This window comes from Bos taurus, chromosome 1 (assembly GCF_002263795.3).
Source record: "Bos taurus isolate L1 Dominette 01449 registration number 42190680 breed Hereford chromosome 1, ARS-UCD2.0, whole genome shotgun sequence".
NCBI classification, from domain to species: Eukaryota; Metazoa; Chordata; class Mammalia; order Artiodactyla; family Bovidae; genus Bos; species Bos taurus.
This window is the reverse complement of record NC_037328.1, coordinates 131,979,441-132,000,746: the sequence shown is the minus strand read 5'-3', so window position 1 is coordinate 132,000,746 and position 21,306 is coordinate 131,979,441. Positions and strand designations below refer to the sequence as shown.

General features: G+C 39.2%; 1 long non-coding RNA gene across 1 annotated transcript; it reads left to right on the top strand.

Moving 5' to 3' along the window:
* Positions 1-949: 949 nt before the first annotated feature.
* Positions 950-20,100, top strand: LOC132346274 (uncharacterized). Its single transcript, XR_009496064.1, has 2 exons — positions 950-1,154; positions 19,881-20,100. It is a non-coding gene; the product is annotated as an uncharacterized lncRNA (long non-coding RNA).
* Positions 20,101-21,306: the final 1,206 nt, after the last annotated feature.

Sequence of the window (21,306 nt, the reverse complement as noted above, 5' to 3'; positions counted from 1 at the left end):
GCTGGTTCTTTTTATTTATTTATATATATCTTTGTTAGTGGTTGTGCGGGGCCTTCGTTGCTGCATGTGGCTTTCTCTAGATGTGGCGAGTGGTGGCTACTCTCCAGCTGTGGTGTGTGGGCTTGTTGTGGTGGCTTCTCTTGCTGTGGGACACAAGTTCTAGGGTGCGTGAGCTTCAGTGGTTGTGGCTCATGGATTTAGTTTCCTCGCACATGGGATCTTCCTGGACCAGGAATGGGACCTGTGTCTCCTGCACTGGTAGGTGGATTTTTCACTACCAGGGAAGTCTCTGCTAGTATCTTCTGTTTCCAGGATTTTTCCATATCTGTCTCCTCCCTTGGCTCCATTTCCTTTTCTTTCTCCTATAAATATGGATTTGATATTTGATTCTATGTGAGGTATTTATCTCACTGAGAAAGTTTGTCTCTTTCTTAGAAAAAGTTTTGCTGGAATATGTTTTTCATAATATTAGTTGGTAGATATGAATGACCCTCATTTCTCCTTTCCAGGAGACCTCCTGGCATCTGCTAGACCCTATGCTTAGAGAAGCTTTCCCCTTTCAGACCCAGAGGGTAAAGTTGGTCACTGTAGCCTCATTTTTTGCCAGGGAGTGGTTTAGACATGAACATATGGTAGTTTTGGCCTTTGGAATTTGTTCTTATAACTTTATTCCCTTGTATTTCTTTAATGTCAACTCAGTGGGCTTGGGGAGACAAATGCATAGGCTCAGTCTTTCATTTAAATTAAATGCCTGATCATGGTTTAACGCATTCAGCCTATGTTAACATGTATCTATCTTATCTATCTATCCATCTATTGCCATGAAACATGCCACCTCAAAAAATTAGCACCTTGAAACAATGGCTCTTTTATTTGCTCACAGTTTGGTGAGGCAGCAATATGAGTTGGGCTCATCTGGACAGCTTTTCCACTAGTCTCATCTGGGGTCACTTAATGGCCATGGTCATTTGGCAGCTGTACTGAAGCTATGTGGTCTAAGGTGTCCTCATTCACACATGTGGTATTTGGTGCTGATGGTCAGTTGGTGAGTCTGTAGGGCTTTGACTGCTCGACTCTGCTATGCAGACTTGTCTCCTTCACAAAGTCAGCCAGGATTTCATCACGTTGCAGTTTCAGGGAAATGTTTCAGTAAGGTAAGAGAAGCTGCTGCAAAGTTCTTTTAAAGCCTCTGTTTTGAAGCCATGTGTTATTTCTGCCACATTCTATTGGATAGAATGAATCAAGTCACAGGCCACTTCAGATACAAGGGATGGGGAAACTGTATCTACCCTTTGATGGTGCAGCTGCAAAGTCATACTGCAAAGGAGAAGTAAAGAAATGGGAGGATTTTGTGATCAGTCTTTGCAATCTGGTATTTATGTAGTAAAGATCGAATGACTTTATTGTCCTCATGTAAGCGATATTTGTTAAGCATAAAATAAGCAAAAAGTAAAAGAGAACAAAAATACTGCCTCAAATTCTGTCAAGAAGTAACCTAATAACTTCAGGTGAATATCATTCCAGGTAGCTCTTTAAGTGTATAAATGGAATGAAAATGCTGAATAATTTTGTAGAAATTGGGTCTTACTATACAGTTTCAGAAAAATAAAAAGCATTAAATTGAATTTTTCTTGAATTTAACAATTGAAAAAGAAACCAAAGAAAAACCAAAGGAATTATGGAGCTTCAGATCATTTGTTTTTTAACCACAGAGATATTAGATCCCAAAAGTGCTCCCTAAGGTTGTAAAGAAAGATTATTAAAAAATTAGAAAAGTTAGATTAAAAAAAAAAAGATCCATGTTTAATTTTAGACATATTGATTGACTCTCTGCTATGAAAGATAAGGAAATTAAAACTTTTAATCTTCCTCTCACCTCATTTCCCACTCCCCTCATCTTATGAGTTTTTACTAACATTATTTTAAAAAATGTTGGAGTACAAAGAATTTATATTATATATCTATAATTCTATAATTCAATAATTTTCATGGTTTAGTCTTACATCTATAATTAAATGAATTTTCTGCCTACTGCCTGACCTTGTGCTACAGTTTCTGCTATTCTGAATTATTTATTTTTAAAAATTGAGATTTAATTTTAGTTTGCCACATTTTCTTGTCAAGCATTTTTCGAGATGAGTTCCCAGCATTTGCTCTCTTGAAAATTTTGTTGGTTTCCTCCACATTAACCTGGATGGGTATAAAGTTTTGGTGTCCCAATCTCCTTCCCGTAAGACTGTAGGTATTGTTCCACTGCCTTTAGATACTGAATTTCACACTGTTCCATTTATCACTGCTCCTTGATTCATTCTTAATTAGGTTTTACAAGAAGAATGCTTTATTCTCCAAGTTCTTTCATATTAATATTTGCCTGTCACCTTTGTGTGTCTGATATTTACCTCTTTATAGGTGATTCTATATGTTTTTCAAGGGTTCTGAATGATTAAATAATTCTTTCACAGTCTTTGAATTTCAATAATGCAGGATGGTGATGGCTTGTTGATAATTCCATATTGTAATTTTCTGGCACGTGGTTTTAGTTCTTCCTTTATAGCAGGGAATTTTCTTGTGTTATGTTTCTAAACTACATTTATGTTCTGGTTTTGGGCTGTCCTTCAGGAACAATCTGTATGTTGGATGGCCTTTGTCTTTTACATCTATTATTTATAAGTGCCTTAAAACTACTTATCTGTTTTTCCCCAAATTTATTTTTGACTATCTAATATTATTCCTCAATCAGTGAAACCTGGACTGTTCACTGATGTTTCTAATTTGATTCATTTCAGTCACTCAGTCATGTCCGACTCTTTGAGACCCCATGAATCACAGCACACCGGGACTCCCTGTCCATCACCAACTCCCGGAGTTCACTCAGACTCATGTGCATCAAGTCGGTGATGCCATCCAGCCATCTCATCCTCTGTCGTCCCCTTCTCCTCCTGCCCCCAATCCCTCCCAGCATAAGGGTCTTTTCCAGAGTCAACTCTTTGCATGAGGTGGCCAAAGTACTGGAGTTTCAGCTTTAGCATAAGTCCTTCCAATGAACACCCAGGACTGATCTCCTTTAGGATGGACTGGTTGGATCTCCTTGTAGTCCAACGGACTCTGAAGAATCTTCTCCAACACCACAGTTCAAAAGCATCAATTCCTTGGCGCTCAGCTTTCTTCACAGTCCAACTCTCACATCCATACATGACCACTTGAAAAACCATAGCCTTGACTAGATGGACATTTGTTGACAAAGTAATGTCTCTGCTTTTTAATATGGTGTCTAGGTTGGTCATAACTTTCCTTCCAAGGAGTAAGCGTCTTTTAATTTCATGGCTACAATCACCATCTGCAGTGATTTTGGAGCCCCCCAAAATAAAGTCAGCCACTGTTTCCACTGTTTTCCCATGTATTTCCCATGAAGTGATGGGACCAGATGCCATGATCTTCGTTTTCTGAATGTTGAGCTTTAAGCCAACTTTTTCACTCTCCTCTTTCACTTTCATCAAGAGGCTTTTTAGTTCCTCTTCACTTTCTGCCATAAGGGTGGTGTCATCTGCATATCTGAGGTTATTGATATTTCTCCCGGCAATCTTGATTCCAGCTTGTGCTTCTTCCAGCCCAGCATTTCTCATGATGTACTCTGCATAGAAGTTAAATAAACAGGGTGACGGTATACAGCCTTGACGTGCTCCTTTTCCTATTTGGAACCAGTCTGTTGTTCCATGTCCAGTTCTAACTGTTGCTTCCTGACCTGCATATAGGTTTCTCAAGAGGCAGATCAGGTGGTCTGGTATTCCCATCTCTTTCAGAATTTTCCACAGTTTATTGTGATCCACACAGTCAAGGCTTTGGCATAGTCAATAAAGCAGAAATAGATGTTTTCTGGAACTCTCTTGGTGTTTTGATGATCCAGCAGATGTTGGCAATTTGATCTCTGGTTACTTTGCCTTTCCTCATTTGATTATTAGTTCTTTAATGATGTAACTTTGGTCTTCAAGATATTTTATTAGCTATATAATTTCTCTTTTGGTTTCATTCTGTTAAGTAATTTCACCTTCATATTTTTCATTATTGATTTCATGTTTCTATTAAATTTTTCTATAATCCAAATCACTATAGAAAATGTTCTTCTAAAATGGATATTTTGGCATTAGCATGCTATATCTTTTAGATGTGATCAATTTGAAAATTGCCATACCTTTTCTTTTTATCTTGTTAACGTAGGCAGCCTTTCTGATTCTCTGATTGAGTATGGATGAAATCTTCGTGGCTCCTTTCTCTGTGTAGCTGAGATCTGTTTTTCTCCTCAGCTACTTTTTAAAGCCTGAGATATTGAAGGTTTACTCACTTTTCAGTTTACTCAAGGGCACAGCCAGAAACTGGGAAGGCAGTGGAGGAAAGTCTTCTGGAGCTTTAGACTGGCTTTGCTGTATGACCTGGGATCTGGGCTGTCTTTGGGAATTTTGGTAAATGCCCCAATCTAAATTTATGCCTCCTTGTCAGGGTGTCTTTGTTTCCTGGAGAGGTTACCCACAGGTTTCAGATCATCCTCACAGTTCATCTTTGTACTCTGGGAGGCCATTTTATTGCTTTTACCAATATCCCAAGATTCTACTGTGTGTAGTTCAGTTCAGTCACTCAGTCATGTCCAACTCTTGGTGACTTCATGAACCGCAGCACGCCAGGCCTCCCTGTCCATCACCAACTCCCAGAGTCCTCCCAAACCCATGTCCATTGTAGTAGGGGGCTTTTATCTCCAGGGTTTTAACCATGATATTTCCTTGACTCAAACTTTAGTCTTCTCTCTAGACTCAAGGCTGTTGGAAGAAGTCTCAAGATTTTGTTGAGTCACCCCTCACCCCATTTGGTTATTGGGAGCTAAGGCCAATGTTAGGAACCTACAGAGCCACACCATAAACTTGACTCATTTCTTGGGCACCATTTAGAAAAAGAGTTTATTTATTTTTTAATTGAAGGATAATTGCTTTACAGAATTTTGTTGTTTTCTGTCAAACCTCAACACAAATCAGCCATAGGTATACATATATCCCCTCCCTCCCATCTCCCTTCCCATCTCACCCTTCTAGGTTGATACAGAGCCCCTGTTTGAGTTTCCTGAGCCATACAGCAAATTCCCATTGTTGGCCACCACTTTCTGAAGTCTGTAGATGTTTGGATTATTGTTGATGAATTTTTTTGCTGGTATCATTATTCATTAATTTCATAAGATATGAGATAAGGAGACTAGGTTTAGGTTCTTTTTGCTATGTTTACTCTGAAGCCATGACATACTTTACTTTTATATGCTCATATACATTGGCTGATTACTTTGAGATTTTGAAGTGTTAATATTAGGCATTTCCCCCCCGCCCCCCAACATGTACTTTTCTCTTCTAGAAAGTATAGGAAGACCTCTTTTTACTTCTTTAGTTCTGACAATTCCCCAGATACAGTAAAGAATGGTGATAGGCAAAGAATAGAAAACAAACAAAAAACCCCCACAAATTAACTATAGCTAAAAACCAATATTAAGCAAAGCAAACAACATCCTACAATTTTTTATTGAGTCCCACAATTGAGACCAAAGTCAAGATTTTCACAGATGATATTATCCAGTTTGAGGTGAGTAATAGTTTCATTTTTCAGTTGAGTACAATGAAATTTAGAGACTTTAAGTCACCTTTAAGCTCAAGGTCACAGAGCTAATGAACACAAGAGCCATGCTTTAAATACAGGCCTGTGAAGCTCTATATCCAAAGTTCCCTGCCATACTCCTCTAAGAAAGAGCCTAGAAGAATCCTTCACTCTTTGGTTGGAGGAAGTACCGAAAGGAGCTCAGACAGCATCTTCACCAGAAAAACAGAAGACAGAGGAACAAGTCAGTTTGCTGGTAAAAATATCCTATTTGTGATAGTTCCCCAATAAACAGATTCCCCTCAAAAATTTAAAGCATAATCATCTTTTTGTTTGGGTTTCCAGAAGGAGGCCTAACAGAATTATAGCGGAGAGGGACTTAGGGATGTTTACACAAGTTGCAGGAGACTTTATCAATAACTTGTTGCTGTGGAACAAATCAGTGTTTTCAAACAACAATTTTTTGTTCTCATTCACACACCTATGAGTAGGCTGAGGTTCAGCCATTCTAGGCTGAGCTCTTCTGGGCCTTACTCTAGGTTGCAGGTTGGGTTGAGGTTTCCTTCAGGTATCATCTTCCTTGTATCAGTGGACTGACTAGCTTATGTTCTTTTCGTGGTAATGGAAGAAGTGCAAGAGAGTGTATCCATGCAAGAAAGTAAATGTGTTTTTGCTTGTGTCACATTTGCTAGCATCCAGTGGCCAAAGCAAATCACATGGCTGTGTAACAGGGAAGAGCAAAATCTGACTTCATGTTGGGTCTGTTACTTTGACTTTAACCTTTTGCTTTTGGTGTTATCATCATACATAATAGCCTACCTCAGGGAACATTGCCTCTCTGCCTGCATGTTAAACAAAAGTTCCTTTGTGCAGCTCACAGGGAGGCAGTGTGACCCTGCTCACCTGTGAATGGCTGCAGAAAAGAAGAAATGAACATATCTTCTCCTTGATGCTGGCCAAGCGTCTTATGACTTTTCTACTTTACTTCCTCACTTCCTTCCTCTCTCTGTTCTATAAAAGAGATTGGTATCCAGACTCTGATATGATGGTTTTTTGTTTGTTTGTTTGTTTGAAACACTAGTCCACCATTTTCTTGGTCTGCTGGCTTTCTGAATAAAGTTGTGACTCCTTGTCTCAACAGCTTGTCTCCCAATTTATTGGCCTGTCTTGTGGCAAGCAGAGTGAGCTTGGACTCAGTAACAACTGAGTTCAAGGTCAAGGTTCTCCAGTGGGAGGAACCACAAAGTCCTTGGACAAAGAAGATGAATGCAAAGAGGAGTGAAGACTTGGGTCAGTAATTTAATTTACCACAGGAACGAGGAAGATTTCTTTTTAAAAGTGGACAAGCAAAACAGTCTGAAGGTCCTGAAATAAAAAAGTATTAAACTGAGAAGATTCCATCATGTTTGAGAAGGTTATTTCTAGGAAGGCACAGGTTAGACTCTGTGGGTAACTCAGGGTGAGAACTGACGTTAAATGCTGAAGACAGAAATGAGGTCTTGAATAAAAGTCAGAAATGACCCATTTGTACAAAACAGGTATAAAAGAGTTTCTGTCTCCCTCATTTCTTGTTTGTAGGAAAAAGGTTTCAGCCTCCTAGACCGTTCCTGAGTTCCAAAGAACAGATTCAAACAGTTACTGATTAGAGGAATGACGGGACTCAGAAACAATGGAAAGGCAGTTTACAAATGATAGTGCAGCCATGGGTCAGGGTCCTAGTTCCTCCTCAAAGGATATACATAACCATCTGATATATATCTCTGAGTTCTTCTACAGTAACTAAGGCCCCCATCCAGGTGGCAGATGGTAACTTCAGGCTGAGCACAAGAATGTGGACCCCAGACTGGGTGGAGACTGGTTGGCTGATGATTGTGATTCCTGTAACACTACTCTGTTATTTCATCACCAACCAATCAGAGGAAGGTCAAATACACAGCAGCCCTCTCCTCAAATTTTGCCTATAGAAATTCTTTCCCCCGAACCACCAGTGAAAGTGAGTTTGGGCTTTTTGAGCCCGAGTCACCTGTTCTCCTTGCTTGTTGTTGTTCAGTCTCTAAGTCGTGTCCGACTGTTTGTGACCCCATGGACTGCTTCCCCGTCCTTCACCGTCTCCTGGAATTTGCTCAAACTCATGTCCATTGAGCTGAGGATGCCATCCAACCATCTCATCCTCTGTTGGCCCAGTCTCCTCCTGCCCTCAATCTTTCCCAACAGCAGGGCCTTTTTCAGTGAGCCAGCTCTTCACATCAGGTGGCCAAAGTATTGGAGCTTCAGCTTCAGCTTCAGCATCAGTCCTTCCAGTGAATATTCAGGGTTGATTTCCTTTAGGATTGACTGGTTTGATTGATTGATCAAATTAGGATTAATCTCCTTGCTGCCCAAGGGACTCTCAAAAGTCTTCTCCAATGTTCCTTATGGTCCAACTCTCACATCCATACATGACTACTGGAAAGACAGCCTTGACTATATGGACCTTTGTCAACAAAGTGATGTCTCTGCTTTTTAATATGCTGTCTAGGTTTGTCATAGCTTTTCTTCCAAGGAGCAAGCATTTTTGAATTTCATGGCTGCATTCACTGTCCACAGTGATTTTGGGGTCCAAGAAAATAAAGTCTCTCACTGTTTCCATTGTTTTTCCATCTATCTGCCATGAAGTGATGGAACTGGATGCCATGATCTTCATTTTTTGAATGTTGAGTTTTAAGCCAGCTTTTTCACTCTCTTCTTTCACCTTAATTACTTTTCACTTTCTGTCATTAGGGTGTTATTATCTGCATGATATTTGATATATTATATATACATATGTTTGATGTATATATATATTTGATATTTCTTCCAGGAATCTAGATTCCAGCTTGTGATTCATCCAGAATGGCATCTTGCATGATGTAATCTGCATAGAAGTTAAATAAGCACGGTGACAGTATACAGCCTTGACATACTCCTTTCCCAAATTTGAACCAGTCCATTATTCCATGTCCAGTTCTAACTGTTGCTTCTTTACCTACATACATGTTTCTCAGGAGGCAGGTAAGGTGGTATGGTATTCCCATCTCTTTAAGACTTTTTCACAGTTTGTTGTGATACATGCAACTGCTTTAGCATAGTCAAAGAAGCAGAAGTAGATTTTTTTTTCTGGGGTTTTCTTGCTTTTTCTATGATCCAATGGATGTTGACAATTTAATCTCTGGTTCCTCTGTCTTTTCTAAATCCAGCTTGTACATCTGGAAGTTCTCGGTTCATGTGTTGAAGCCTAGCTTGAAGGATTTGAGAATTACCTTGCTAGCATGTTAAATGAGCACAATAGTATGGTAGTTTGAACCTTGCTTGGCCCTTGCCATAAACCCTTCTCTGCTCCAGAATCCTACGTTTTGGTTTGTTTGCCCTTACTGTGCATTGGGCACATAGATTTGGGTTTGACAATGCATTGTCTTGGGATCCTATTCACCTCATGCATTATATTTCTAGGCTGCAGTCCTCAGGAGAAAGAATTTGTTTCTATCTTTTTCTTTGTTAATTTTTTTGGCCCTTTACTCAGTGTCTGGCACGTGATATGCATCCCACTGTTCTTTATCAAAGTCATGAGGGAATGAATGAATGAATATCGCAGCTAGGTTGGGGAACATTTTAAGCTGTTGCTTTTTTCTGTGGCTTGCATAAAAAAATGTGAATAATTAGGCAATACCACCTTGGGGTTAAACCAGAATCCAGAATTAACATGGGTTCAAAGTGTGACTCTACTCTTAGATTAGAGCCCTCACAATTTGCTGAGCATTGGTTAAGAATTCACTCTGGAGAAAATGTGTGGGGAAGGTGTGGCCTCAGAGTGATCCAGAAAACAGGAAATGAACAGCAAGTACTTTTCCAGATTGAAGAAAGAACCATCCAGAGACCTCCCTTCACAAACCAGATGGCAGCCCCCAGCTGTCTGTCTGAGAAATACTGAAATTGGAAATGCTCAGTAGCCAAGCCAACTTTCCCTCCTTCACGTCTACAGGAGGTCCCGGATTCCATGGTTTGTAATTACCTTCCAACTGAGCCTTTGTGAGGTAACACTGCTGGCAGAGCTGAAGCTACTGCAGCATTTTCTCTATTAATTTGACATTGCCTCAAGTCATTTTTATTTTATGAATGTAAAGACATCATGCTAGCTAAATCAATATTTAGGCCCTGGGAGGGTTTTTTTTTTTTTTGGTATAGGATGGTGGTGGGAGGGTAGAGGAGAGGCATTTTAAAAAAACATTTCTCTTTCTCACTCATACTTTCAGATACCACTGGTGGTGGTGTACCCTCGCTTACCTTTTTGGAGTGCAGGTGATGACTAGCAAAATTTTACATGTGCATGAACTTTCGCCTCAGCAGGGTTCTCCTCATGAGGGCCCCTGGGCCATGCTATGGTATCTTGTCCATATCTCAAGAGCAAAAGAAGCTATTACAATGCTTTTAAAGCAAGAGGGGCTGGGGATTGATGACGTGATCAGATTTATAATTTGAAAAGGGACCTATTGAGAGATAGTTGCAGAAGTTTAGGTGAAAGAAAATGGTAACTTAGACTCAAGCGGTGGTGGTAGAGATGAGAAGAGGGCTGCACTTGAGTGAATTTAAGAAACGAATTCACCAGAAGTTGGTAAATGTTTGAATTTGGGGAGATGTCAGGGAAGACAGCTAGTTTTTATCTAAAAGGATGATGATTCTCTTCACTGAAATGGGTTTGCTTTTGGACTGTGAAATACTATGCAGCCATTAATGGGATAAGGTAAATCAGTCTTTCAAAAATTCCTGACACAGTCAAATGTCCATAACATATTATTAAGCAAATTAGATAATAATATAGTAGAAACAATTTCTTACAATTTGTTGATGTGTATCTATCTATCTATCTGCTGCTGCTGCTAAGTCGCTTCAGTCGCGTCCGACTCTGTGCAACCCCAAAGACGGCAGCCCACCAGGCTCCCCCGTCCCTGGGATTCTCCAGACAAGAACACTGGAGTGGGTTGCCATTTCTTTCTCCAATGCATGAAAGTGAAAAGTGAAAGTGAAGTCGCTCTGTCGTGCCTGACTCCTGGCAACCCCATGGACTGCAGCCTTCCAGGCTCCTCTGTCCATGGGATTTTCCAGGCAAGAGTACTGGAGTGGGGTGCCATTGCCTTCTCCGATCTATCTATCTATTACCTATCTATTTTAGATGCTTTGAAGGGTTTTGTAAATATAGGTACCATGCTAATAACAGTGGTCATCTCTTGGGTATGGGTAAAATGGGGACTTTCTCTTTAATGTACATTAATTTTGTCTGATGTTTTGGTGATAAACATGTTGTAATTTGATAATATTCCAATAGCTTCCCAGCAGGGAGGTCACAAAGACTGGGAGCTGAGGATAAGTACTTTTGGGGACCTAGTGGAGGGGCTTACAGACTGAGGGCAGAATGCAGACCACCAGCCTCAGCTCAGGAGCCAGTGAGAGGAAGTGAAGCTTTGGAAGAGATCCCTGATGCTTTTCTTGTGCCAAAAAAACTTAGGATATGAATGACCATGTTTCTAGATGGCATGTCACCCAGGGCAGTGCAACTGAGCTGTACAGATGTTGCTCTGCAGCTAGTCTGCAGGGTGGCAGAGGAAGGAAGGGTGATCATATACCTCCAGTGCATAAAATGTTCAAAAAAGGGAATAAAAGTCTGAGCAGGCAGAGGTGAAAACTTTAAAGGTTTCTGCAGTTTATTTTTCTGAAGTTCTAGCCATCTGTATGTGGAGCCACAAACCACGCAGACATCCGCACCCATCAGTAAGACTGATGCTTGTCAAGGACGCCTGCAGCCAGTCCAAATGTGAGCAGGTTTAATCCTCTAATTATAGATGACTCCAGTAGCAACAGGCACTCTGAGCCCCCAGCCAGGATCACAAGAGATGCAATCCTGGCTCCTCCAGGTAAATCCTGTGATTACCCAGCATAGGAAGAAGTTGGTATCTGAAGGGTTCTTTATTGGAAGCCCATGTGGGCACTGGCTTTCTGAAGCCAGGCTTCACAGGCCCCATGTGGTGCCCATCAGCAGCTCAGTCTTCTGTTCACCACAAAACCCATGCCATGCTGTTCAAATTGCCAACCAACTTGCACTGTGAGTTGCAATTAATACTCTTAGTTACAACCCTGAGTGTTTGATGCAGCATAGCACAGTGTGGTCTGCTGGATCTGAATCCAGCCCCACCAGTTACCCAGCTGCATGAGTTTTGAAAAGCTGCTTTGTGCCTCAGTCTCCCCATCTACAGAATAGTAATAATACTAGCATCTACCTCACATGGTGGCTGTGAATATTGAGACTCTTAGGGTTGTGCCTACAAATAGTAAGCACTCAATAAATACTAATAAATTTTGTAATATTCTGACCCATGTTAGATGTCCAATGTCCTCAGAGTAAATTAGTTCCACGTCCATCATTGCCTATGTTATCAGTATTCGAGTGAGGGTCCTATAGGATTTTGGAACTGAGAGAAGTGTTTTTTTTTTTTCTGAGGATGAAACAAAAAGATGAGTACATAGTATATTGCAACAAAGTCACCTCAAAGTGATAGAATGGTTTCTAGACAAGCAGAGCTTGACTGCAACTATTCATCTTTCATTTAAGCATGAAATGACTTGTGAGTGCTGATGGTGTCACAGGCACCAGGTTGGGTGCTACATGAAAACTGGGACTTGTTGCTTGCCTTTTTGGAGTTTACCAATGAGTGAGGGAAAGTGGGCAATAAACAAGAGTAAGCAATCAGCTGGAGAAAGAAATAGCAACCCATTTCAGTATTCTTGCCTCGAAGATTCCATGGACAGAGAAACCTGGCAGTCTATGTGGTTGCAAGAGAGCTGGACATGACTGAGCGACTAAACAACAAGCAATGAACACTGATCCTGTAACAAATTGTGTTAGGTGCTAGAAAGAAAAGAAACAGGATTTGGATATGTAGTATTCTACCACATGACTATACCGTATGCTGGGCGATTATGAACAGCACTACTATGAATATTCATGTACGTGTGTTCATTCCTATATGACCGAGAGATTTGATAAGTTTTAGTTTTCTAGGAATTTGTCCATTTAGTACCAAGATCAGGATGATTGGGAGCAGGCACCCTAGATGTATGCGATAAAGGAGAATTACATACATTCTCTACAATTCTCTGCAGAGAATTTTAAGATGACCATGAAATCAGTGAAACTGTCAGCTATTCCAACCCTCCTCTCAATCTTCTGTTGGTTGTTGGTAAAAAAAAATAGCTGAGATTTCTGTTGCATTTTAATTATATATATATATGAGTTTCAAACTGGCACTTTTACAAAACTTATTCTTTAAAAATCACTATTTTCCATCTGGAAGTAATTTGGAGGATTCTCAATAATAGGGTTGGCTCTTAACACACTTGCACCCAGCTACACACCTTTGTTTTGAGAGTCAGGTTGTAACGGCTGGGAATCATTTGAGAGTGCCTGCTTTGTGTGCAGATTGTTTCTCCATCCCCTGGGGTGTACTACATGTTCCTGGATCTAAGTAATTAACAACCATAGTGCAGTGATTGCAAAGACAAAAAAATGGAACTGGGGTTACATAAACTCTGTCATTCTGTGACCACTTGAATTTGATAACCTCTTTACAGATGTTTGAAAGCAGCTAGAATGGTTCCCAAGAACAAAGGCATGAACAGTATTGCTGTTTCTGGACTTTATTGTGAAGTGATATTTTTATGAATTTTGACCGTGCTTATTGTGTTTAAGGCTTTTCCTAACTGTGTATCAGTTTCTTCATTTAAAATGTAGTTTCAAAATTAAAATTAATAAAAAGTATCTTCTGCTCAACTCTAAGTTAAGAGAAATTGACAAATCTGGGTTGACTGCCCATGGACATGAACATGTCAACAAGATCAATTTTGATTAAGTCATTGACAAACATTCAGAAGACAGGCTCAAAAATAAAAATTATATTGTTTGTGTTTATTACTGTGATGGATCAGTATGTAAGTATAAGTATTTTCCCTTTAAAAATACATTGAGGCAATGCAAAAGTATTACTCTAGGGACTTCCCTGATTAAGTCCAGAGGTTAGGACTCCATGCTTCTGTTGCAGGGACATGGGTTTGATCCTTGGTCAGGGAGCTATTCCTCATGGTGAATGATGTGGCTGGAAAAGAAGAAAAGACTACTTCATTCTTTTCTTCATCTTTTATGATAATATTTATGTTATTAAAACAGTTTTTCTTGGTATGTGTCTATGTGTGCACATTAGCATATGGAGTTCAATAAAAGAAAATTTTACTGTTTTTATTTTCTGGCCATTATTATTATTTGTTTTATTACATATGTAGTCTTGAAAACAATGTTGTTGAACAGAAGTTGAGGGTGTTAAAAACGCTCTGCTTTGCGTATCAAACATGCCAGGTGTGCCACCATGTTCATTTCATTTACTTTTCCAAATTAATAGACATTAAGTTGTTCATAAATTTTTCTTATCTGTTTGACATCTTCAGCATCTGAACTGATTTCCTTTCCATTCCTGCTGTTAGTTATCTTTGTTATCTCTTATTCTAGAGTATCAATTTTGACTGTTTTTCCTTTATCTTTTTTGTTTGCTTTAGGTTTCACTGATTTTTGTTATTCCTTTTCTCCCCTTCTTTCCCTAACTTTTTGAGATGATGCTTAACTGATTAATCTTTTTCTTTACTAATAAATGAATTTTAATGCTAATACTTGCTATAGGTTTCAGTGTTATAGTATTTTCATTGCCATTTAGCTCTGTTTTCAAGTTTCCATTATTAATTCTTCTGTTATCTGTTCTGTTCAGTTCAGTTCAGTCGCTCAGTCATATCCGACTCTTTGTGATGCTATGGGCTGCAGCATGTCAGGCCTTCCTGCCCATCACCAACTCCCAGAGCTTACTCAAACTCATGTCCATTGAGTTGGTGATGCCATCCAACCATCTCATCCTTTGTCATCCCCTTCTCTTCCTGCCTTCAATCTTTCCCAGCATCAGGGTCTTTACAAATGAGTCAGTTCTTTGCATCAGATGGCCAAATGTTGGAGTTTCAGCTTCAGCATTTGTCCTTCCAATGAATATTCAGGACTGATTTCCTTTAGGATGGACTGGTTGGATCTCCTTGCTGTCCAAGGGACTCTCAAGAGTCTTCTCCAACACCACGGTTCAACAGCATCAATTCTTCAGCACTTAGCTTTCTTTATAGTCCAACTCTCACATCCATACACAACTACTGGAAAAACCATAGCTTTGACTAGACAGACCTTTGTTGGCAAAATAACGTCTCTGCTTTTTAATATGCTGTCTAGGTTGGTCATAGCTTTTCTTCCAAGGAGCAGACATCTTGTAATTTCATGGCTGCAGTCACCATCTGCAGTGATTTTGGAGCCCCCCAAAATAAAGTCTATCACTGTTTCCACTGTTTCCCTATCTATTTGCCATGAAGTGATGGGACCGGATGCCATGATCTTAGTTTTCTGAATGCTGAGATTTAAGCCAATTTTTTCACTCTCCTCTTTCACTTTCTTCAAGAGGCTCTTTAGTTCTTTGCTTTCTGCTGTAAGTGTGGTATCATCTGCATATCTGAGGTGATTGATATTTCTCTTGGGAATCTTGATTCCAGCTTGTGCTTCTTCCAGCCTAGTGTTTCTCATGATGTACTCTGCATGTAAGTTAAATAAGCAGGGTGACAATATACAGCCTTGACGTACTCCTTTTCCTATTTGGAACCAGTCTGTTGTTCCACATGCAGTTCTAACTGTTGCTTCCTGACCTGCATATAGGTGTCTCAAGAGGCAGGTCAGGTGGTCTGGTATTCCCATCTCTTGAAGAATTTTCCACAGTTTATTGTGATCCACACAGTCAAAGAATTTGGCATAGCAATAAAGCAGAAATAGATGTTTTTCTGGAACTCTCTTGCTTTTTCCATGATCCAGCAGATGTTGGCAATTTGATATCTGGTTCCTCTGCCTTTTCTAAAACCAGCTTGAACATCTTTTTTTCACGTATTGCTGAAGCCTGGCTTGGAGAATTTGGAGCATTATTTTACTAGCGTGTGAGATGAGTGCAATTGGTGGTAGTTTGAGCATTCTTTGTCATTGCCTTTCTTTGGGATTGGAATGAAAACTGACTTTTTCCAGTCCTGTGGCCATTGCTGTGTTTTCCAAATTTGCTGGCATATTGAGTGCAGCACTTTCACAGCATCGTCTTTCAGGATTTGAAATATCTCCACTGGAATTCCATCACCTCCACTAGCTTTGTTCGTAGTGATGCTTTCTAAGGCCCACTTGACTTCACATTCCACGATGTCTGGCTCTAAGTGAGTGATCACACCATCGTGATTATCTGGGTTGTGAAGATCTTTTTTGTATAGTTCTTCTGCCACCTCTTCTTAATATCTTCTGCTTCTGTTATGTCCATACCATTTCTGTCCTTTATTGAGCCCATCTTTGCATGAAATCTTCCCTTGGTATCTCTAATTTTCTTGAAGAGGTCTCTAGTCTTTCCCATTCTGTTGTTTTCCTCTATTTCCTTGCATTGATTGCTGAGGAAGGCTTTCTTATCTCTCCTTGCTATTCTTTGGAACTCTGCATTCAGATGTTTATATCTTTCCTTTTCTCCTTTGCTTTTCACTTCTCTTCTTTTCACAGCTATTTGTAAGGCCTCCTCAGACAGCCATTTGCTTTTTTGCATTTCTTTTCCATGGGGATGGTCTTGATCCCTGTCTCCTGTACAATGTCACGAATCTCCGTCCATAGTTCATCAGGCACTCTATCTATCAGATCTAGTCCCTTTAATCTATTTCTCACTTCCACTGTATAATCATAAGGGATTTGATTTAGGTCATACCTGAATGGTCTAGTGGTTTTCCCTACTTTCTTCAATTTATAGCTCAGCATATTCTATCAAACACCGAAAGAGGAGTATTGAAATCTTCACAATTTGTGGATATTGACTTTTCTACCTGTTAAATTTCATATTCTATACTTTAGGCCACCTTACAAATGTATATAAACTGAAAATTATTTTTTTCCATGAATTGAACCTTGTTATTATTTTGAGGAGATTGTCCTTATCTCCAGGAATGATTTTGCCTTAAATTCTATTTTGCCTGATATTAATACAGCTATCCCATATTTCTGTTTATTAATATTTTCATACTGTCTTTTACTTTTGTTTTCTGTATTCTTTTGTTTTGTTTTTATAAAAAGTATATAGTTGGATTTTATATATTTTCTAATCATTTTTCTTTAGTTGAAACTTTGTTGATTTATATTCACCAAAATTATTGATATATTGGAATTTTTATGGTATATATTTTCTGTATCAATTTCATGTTTATTTCTTTTTTTCCCTAAATTTTAACTCTTTTGTTATTCTGCTTCTCCTCATTTTGCAGGGAGGATATTATATACTCTGTGTTTATTCTTTTAGAAGTTTACCAAGAAATTATGAAATGAGTATTTAAATCTTGAAAGAGTTAAAACATTTTTCCATCTTTCAAATAATGTCTTAACATTCTATGATTCTGCTTATCATATCTTTTTTTATTTTTTCCCCCCACACTGTGTGTCTTGTGGGATCTCAGTTCTCTGACCAGGGATTGAATCCAGGCCTTTACAGTGAACACAACAAATCCTAAGCACTAAACTGTCTCCATTCATCATACTTTTGGCGTATACATTATTACTATCTGGTAATAATGCTTTTTAAAATTTTAACTCTATAGGCATTTTTACTGCTTCATGGCATCAATGTTTACTTACAATTCCCAGTAGTTCCACTCAATTCCACTTCATACTTTCTTGTGTCTCAGACCTTTAATCTGGGATTACTGCTCACAGGACATCTTTAACATGTTTTTCAGTGAGGGTCTAACTGCTGATGAAATTTTTCTGTATTTTCTGAGATGTCTTTCTCTTCTCTCTTGAAGATATTTTTGTTGGATAGAAAATTTGAGGTTGCAGTTATTTTTTTTTTTTCCTTCAGAAATTTGAAAAGACATCCTCGGTTATCTTTTAGCTTTCATTCTTGTACTCAGAAGTCAATTGTTGGTCTCAGTTTTTCTCTTTTGAAGGTCAACTTTTCATTTTCACTTGTTGCATTTAACATTATATATATTTTTTTTCTTCAAATTTTCTATGATTTTTCTAAGGAGTAAATTTCTTTTCATTTATCCTGCTTGAGATCCTTGAATCTGTAGATTAAACTCTTGAATCAGTTCTTAGAATTCCTAGCCATTTTCTCTTTACAAATTACCTCTGTCCCTTTCCCTTTTTTTCTTCTGAGTTTACAATTTTGGCTATTATATTTTTATATCTAGAAACCCTATTTCATTTTTTTCTAGATCAGTTGTGATATTTCTATAGTCTTCTGTTTCCTTCAGATATTTGCAAAATTGTCATTTATATTTTTAAGCATAATAAATAACTGTAGTAAGAATCTTAGCAAATTGTGTCTATTAGTTGCAAAATTTGAAGTTTGTATATATCTATTTCTGCTTTCTGTGGGTTTTCTTAGTTCTTATATATATTATCGTATATTCTTATATGCCTGGTAATTTCTGATTGATTGCTGGACACTGTTTTTCAAAACTTATTTGTGGGATTTCCCTACTATGTAGAATAGGTGTGCCCTCCTCCAGAGAAGCCTTATGCTAGCTACTTCCAGGGACTAGGTGCTCTACTCTTTGGGACCACCAAGTTCAAGGATTGAGGGTTTCTGACTCACCCAGAAAATGGGAGAGTTGGAGTCCAGTTGTGCATGAGGGTCCATAGGAGACACTGTTGATGTCTCAATTAACTCCCTCCAATCCCTACCATTGGTTCTGTGTGTTTATCCCATAGTGTTGTTATGCCTTTCTGCTAATAGCTAGTACCTGAAACATTATTCAGAGGATTGCCATTGGACCTTGGACTATTGGATCCACCTTGCACACTGAGATAGCAGGAATTTTCTGGGAGTTCTTACCCTCAGGGTTGCCCATAACTCATACCTGATTGGTACAGAAATAACTGGGCTTCCCAGGTGGCACTAGTGGTAAATAATCCACTTGCCAATGAAGGAGATGTTTGAGATGAGAGTTCTATCCCTGAGTTGGGAAGATCCCCTGGAGGAGGGCATGGCAACCCACTCCAGTATTCTTGCCTGGAGAATCCTATGGACAGAGGAGCCTGGCAGGCTACAGTGCATGGAATTGTAAAGAGTGGGACACAACTGAAGCAGCTTAGCATGCACACATGCCCAGAAATAACTGGTTTATATCCACTCAAGAAATCCTATAGCCAATGAATAATTTGTGGAGGAGTACAAAAGCCAAGCTCCTTTGCCTGGAGATAAGAAAATCTGTGATATGCAATTTATACTTTAGAACTCCCTGCAAATCAGGCTGAAGCTGGAACTCACCTGAATTTTCTCACCCTAGGTTGGCTTCTTTCTTTTCTCTATCCTACCTCTCAGTCATCAGTTTTTTCCTGAGAGTAATTTCTTAACAGATCAGCTTCATAGAACCCTTGGCTCAGTGTCTTCTTGAAGAACCTGACTGCAGATAAGTCTTTAAAAAAAAATTATTTATTTTAAATGGAAGGATAATTGCTTTATAGTATTGTGTTGGTTTCTGCCAAACATTAACATGAATCAGCCATAGGTATATATACATCCCCTCCCTCTTGAACCTCCATCCCACCTCCCTCCCCATCCTACCCCTCTAGCTGGAGAAATCAACATTCTTGACTTCAGACTATGCTACAAAGCTACAGTCATCAAGAGAGTATGATACTGGCACAAAACAGAAATATAGACCAATGGAACAAGATAGAAAGCCCAGAGATAAACTCATGCACCTTTGGGTACCTTATTTTTGACAAAGGAGGCAAGAATATACTATGGGGCAAAGAAAGCCTCTTCAGTAAGTGGTGCTGGGAAAACTGGACTGCTAAGTGTAAAAGAATGAAATGAGAACACTTCCCAACATCGTACACAAAGATAAACTCAAAATGTAAGTGCAGATAAGTCTTGAATACAGCTAAGACCTACCAGAGAGAGCTTCTTTGATCCCCTTCTGATCTGATTTTCTAGGTAGCTCTTCCTACCATTCCCAGCAGGCAGGTCTAGCTAGATCTGATTTTCTTTCCCTAAAGGTATATCTCTTTGGGATCCCAAATTAATATAATGAGAATCTCAAACAAAAGTCTCTACCCTGAATGAATTATTGACTTTGGTTTTTCTCTCTCTCTTTCTTGACAGACACAGACGCTGACCAAGAAAACAAGTATTAATCTTTCTCCTATCTGCAATTGCCTCCATGATGCTCCAGCATGCTGCTTACCTAGTTGGTTGCAGCTACAGTACATTTTCCAGTAACTCTTGCAGTTACATGGGCTGAGTCCTGGCCAACAAAGAAGTGGCCAGAAATGATAGATGTCTCTTCAAACCCTGACCTCTTAATAAACCCACATTGATCTTCCATGTATTTGTTTTTCTGTTGTCACCAGATGGATACAGAGGACTTAATGAAGGACTCTGAGACTCTTGAAGTGATGAGAGTCTTGAATCATCTTGAGTGATGATTCCTTGAATAGCTATATGGAACAGAATTGTCTCCACAATCTTTGTCATCAGATTATGATAACAACAAGAAAACTTCTTTGGTTAAATTATTGAAAATTACATTTCTTTTTTACAATTATTGAACCATGAATCATACACATTGTTTTTTCTTTACTGGGGGCACTGGTGATTATTGTTGTACCACCTTGTTTCTATCTCACAATATATCTGCTCAACTCTAGCCTTTTGATTTATGAAATTATTTATTTAACAAACATTTATTGGGTGCTAACCACCATTCTTAGAGAAGGAAATGGCAACCCACTCCAGTATTCTTGCCTGGAAAATTCTGTGAACAGAACAGACCCCCTGCTGTCCATGGGGTCTCAGAGTTGGACATGACTGAAGCGACTTAGCATGCATGTGTGCATTGGAGAAGGAAATGGCAACCCACTCCAGTGTTCTTGCCTGGAGAATCCCAGGGACAGAGGAGCCTGGTGGGCTGCTGTCTATGGGGTTGCACAGAGTCAGACACAACAGAAGTGACTTGCAGCAGCAGCAGCAGCCACTGTTCTAGACACTAGTGATACAACAGTAAATGAAAAGGTGTCCCTCTTCTCAAGGAACTTCCATTCTATGAGGTCGTTTCTTGGCCATGGTGGGGAATCTTTCTTTCTTACTATCCCATGAACAGTGAACAGACTTACCAGTTTCTTACAAGGCGAGATTTTCCTTTTCTTTTTTCTAATAGATTATTTACTTCTATCTCATACCTTTTCTGTTTTCAATTTTATCTTCTTTAATCACTCAGTCGTGTCTGGCTCTTTGTGACTCTTTGTGACATCATGGACTATACCTGCCAGGCTCCTCTGTCCATGGACTTCTCCAGGCAAGAATACTGGAGTGGGTTGCCATTCTTTTCTCCAGGGGATCTTCCTGACCCAAGGATCAAACCTGGGTCTCTCACATGGCAGGCATTTTTTTTTATTGTCTGAATCACCAGGGAAGTCTCTTTAAATTATGGAGGAAGGCTAATTTCAAAACAGTCAAACTGTTTCCTCCATTTTACTTCATTAAAGATGAATCCATATCAAATGTACTCCATTTTAAATTTTTCCTATGC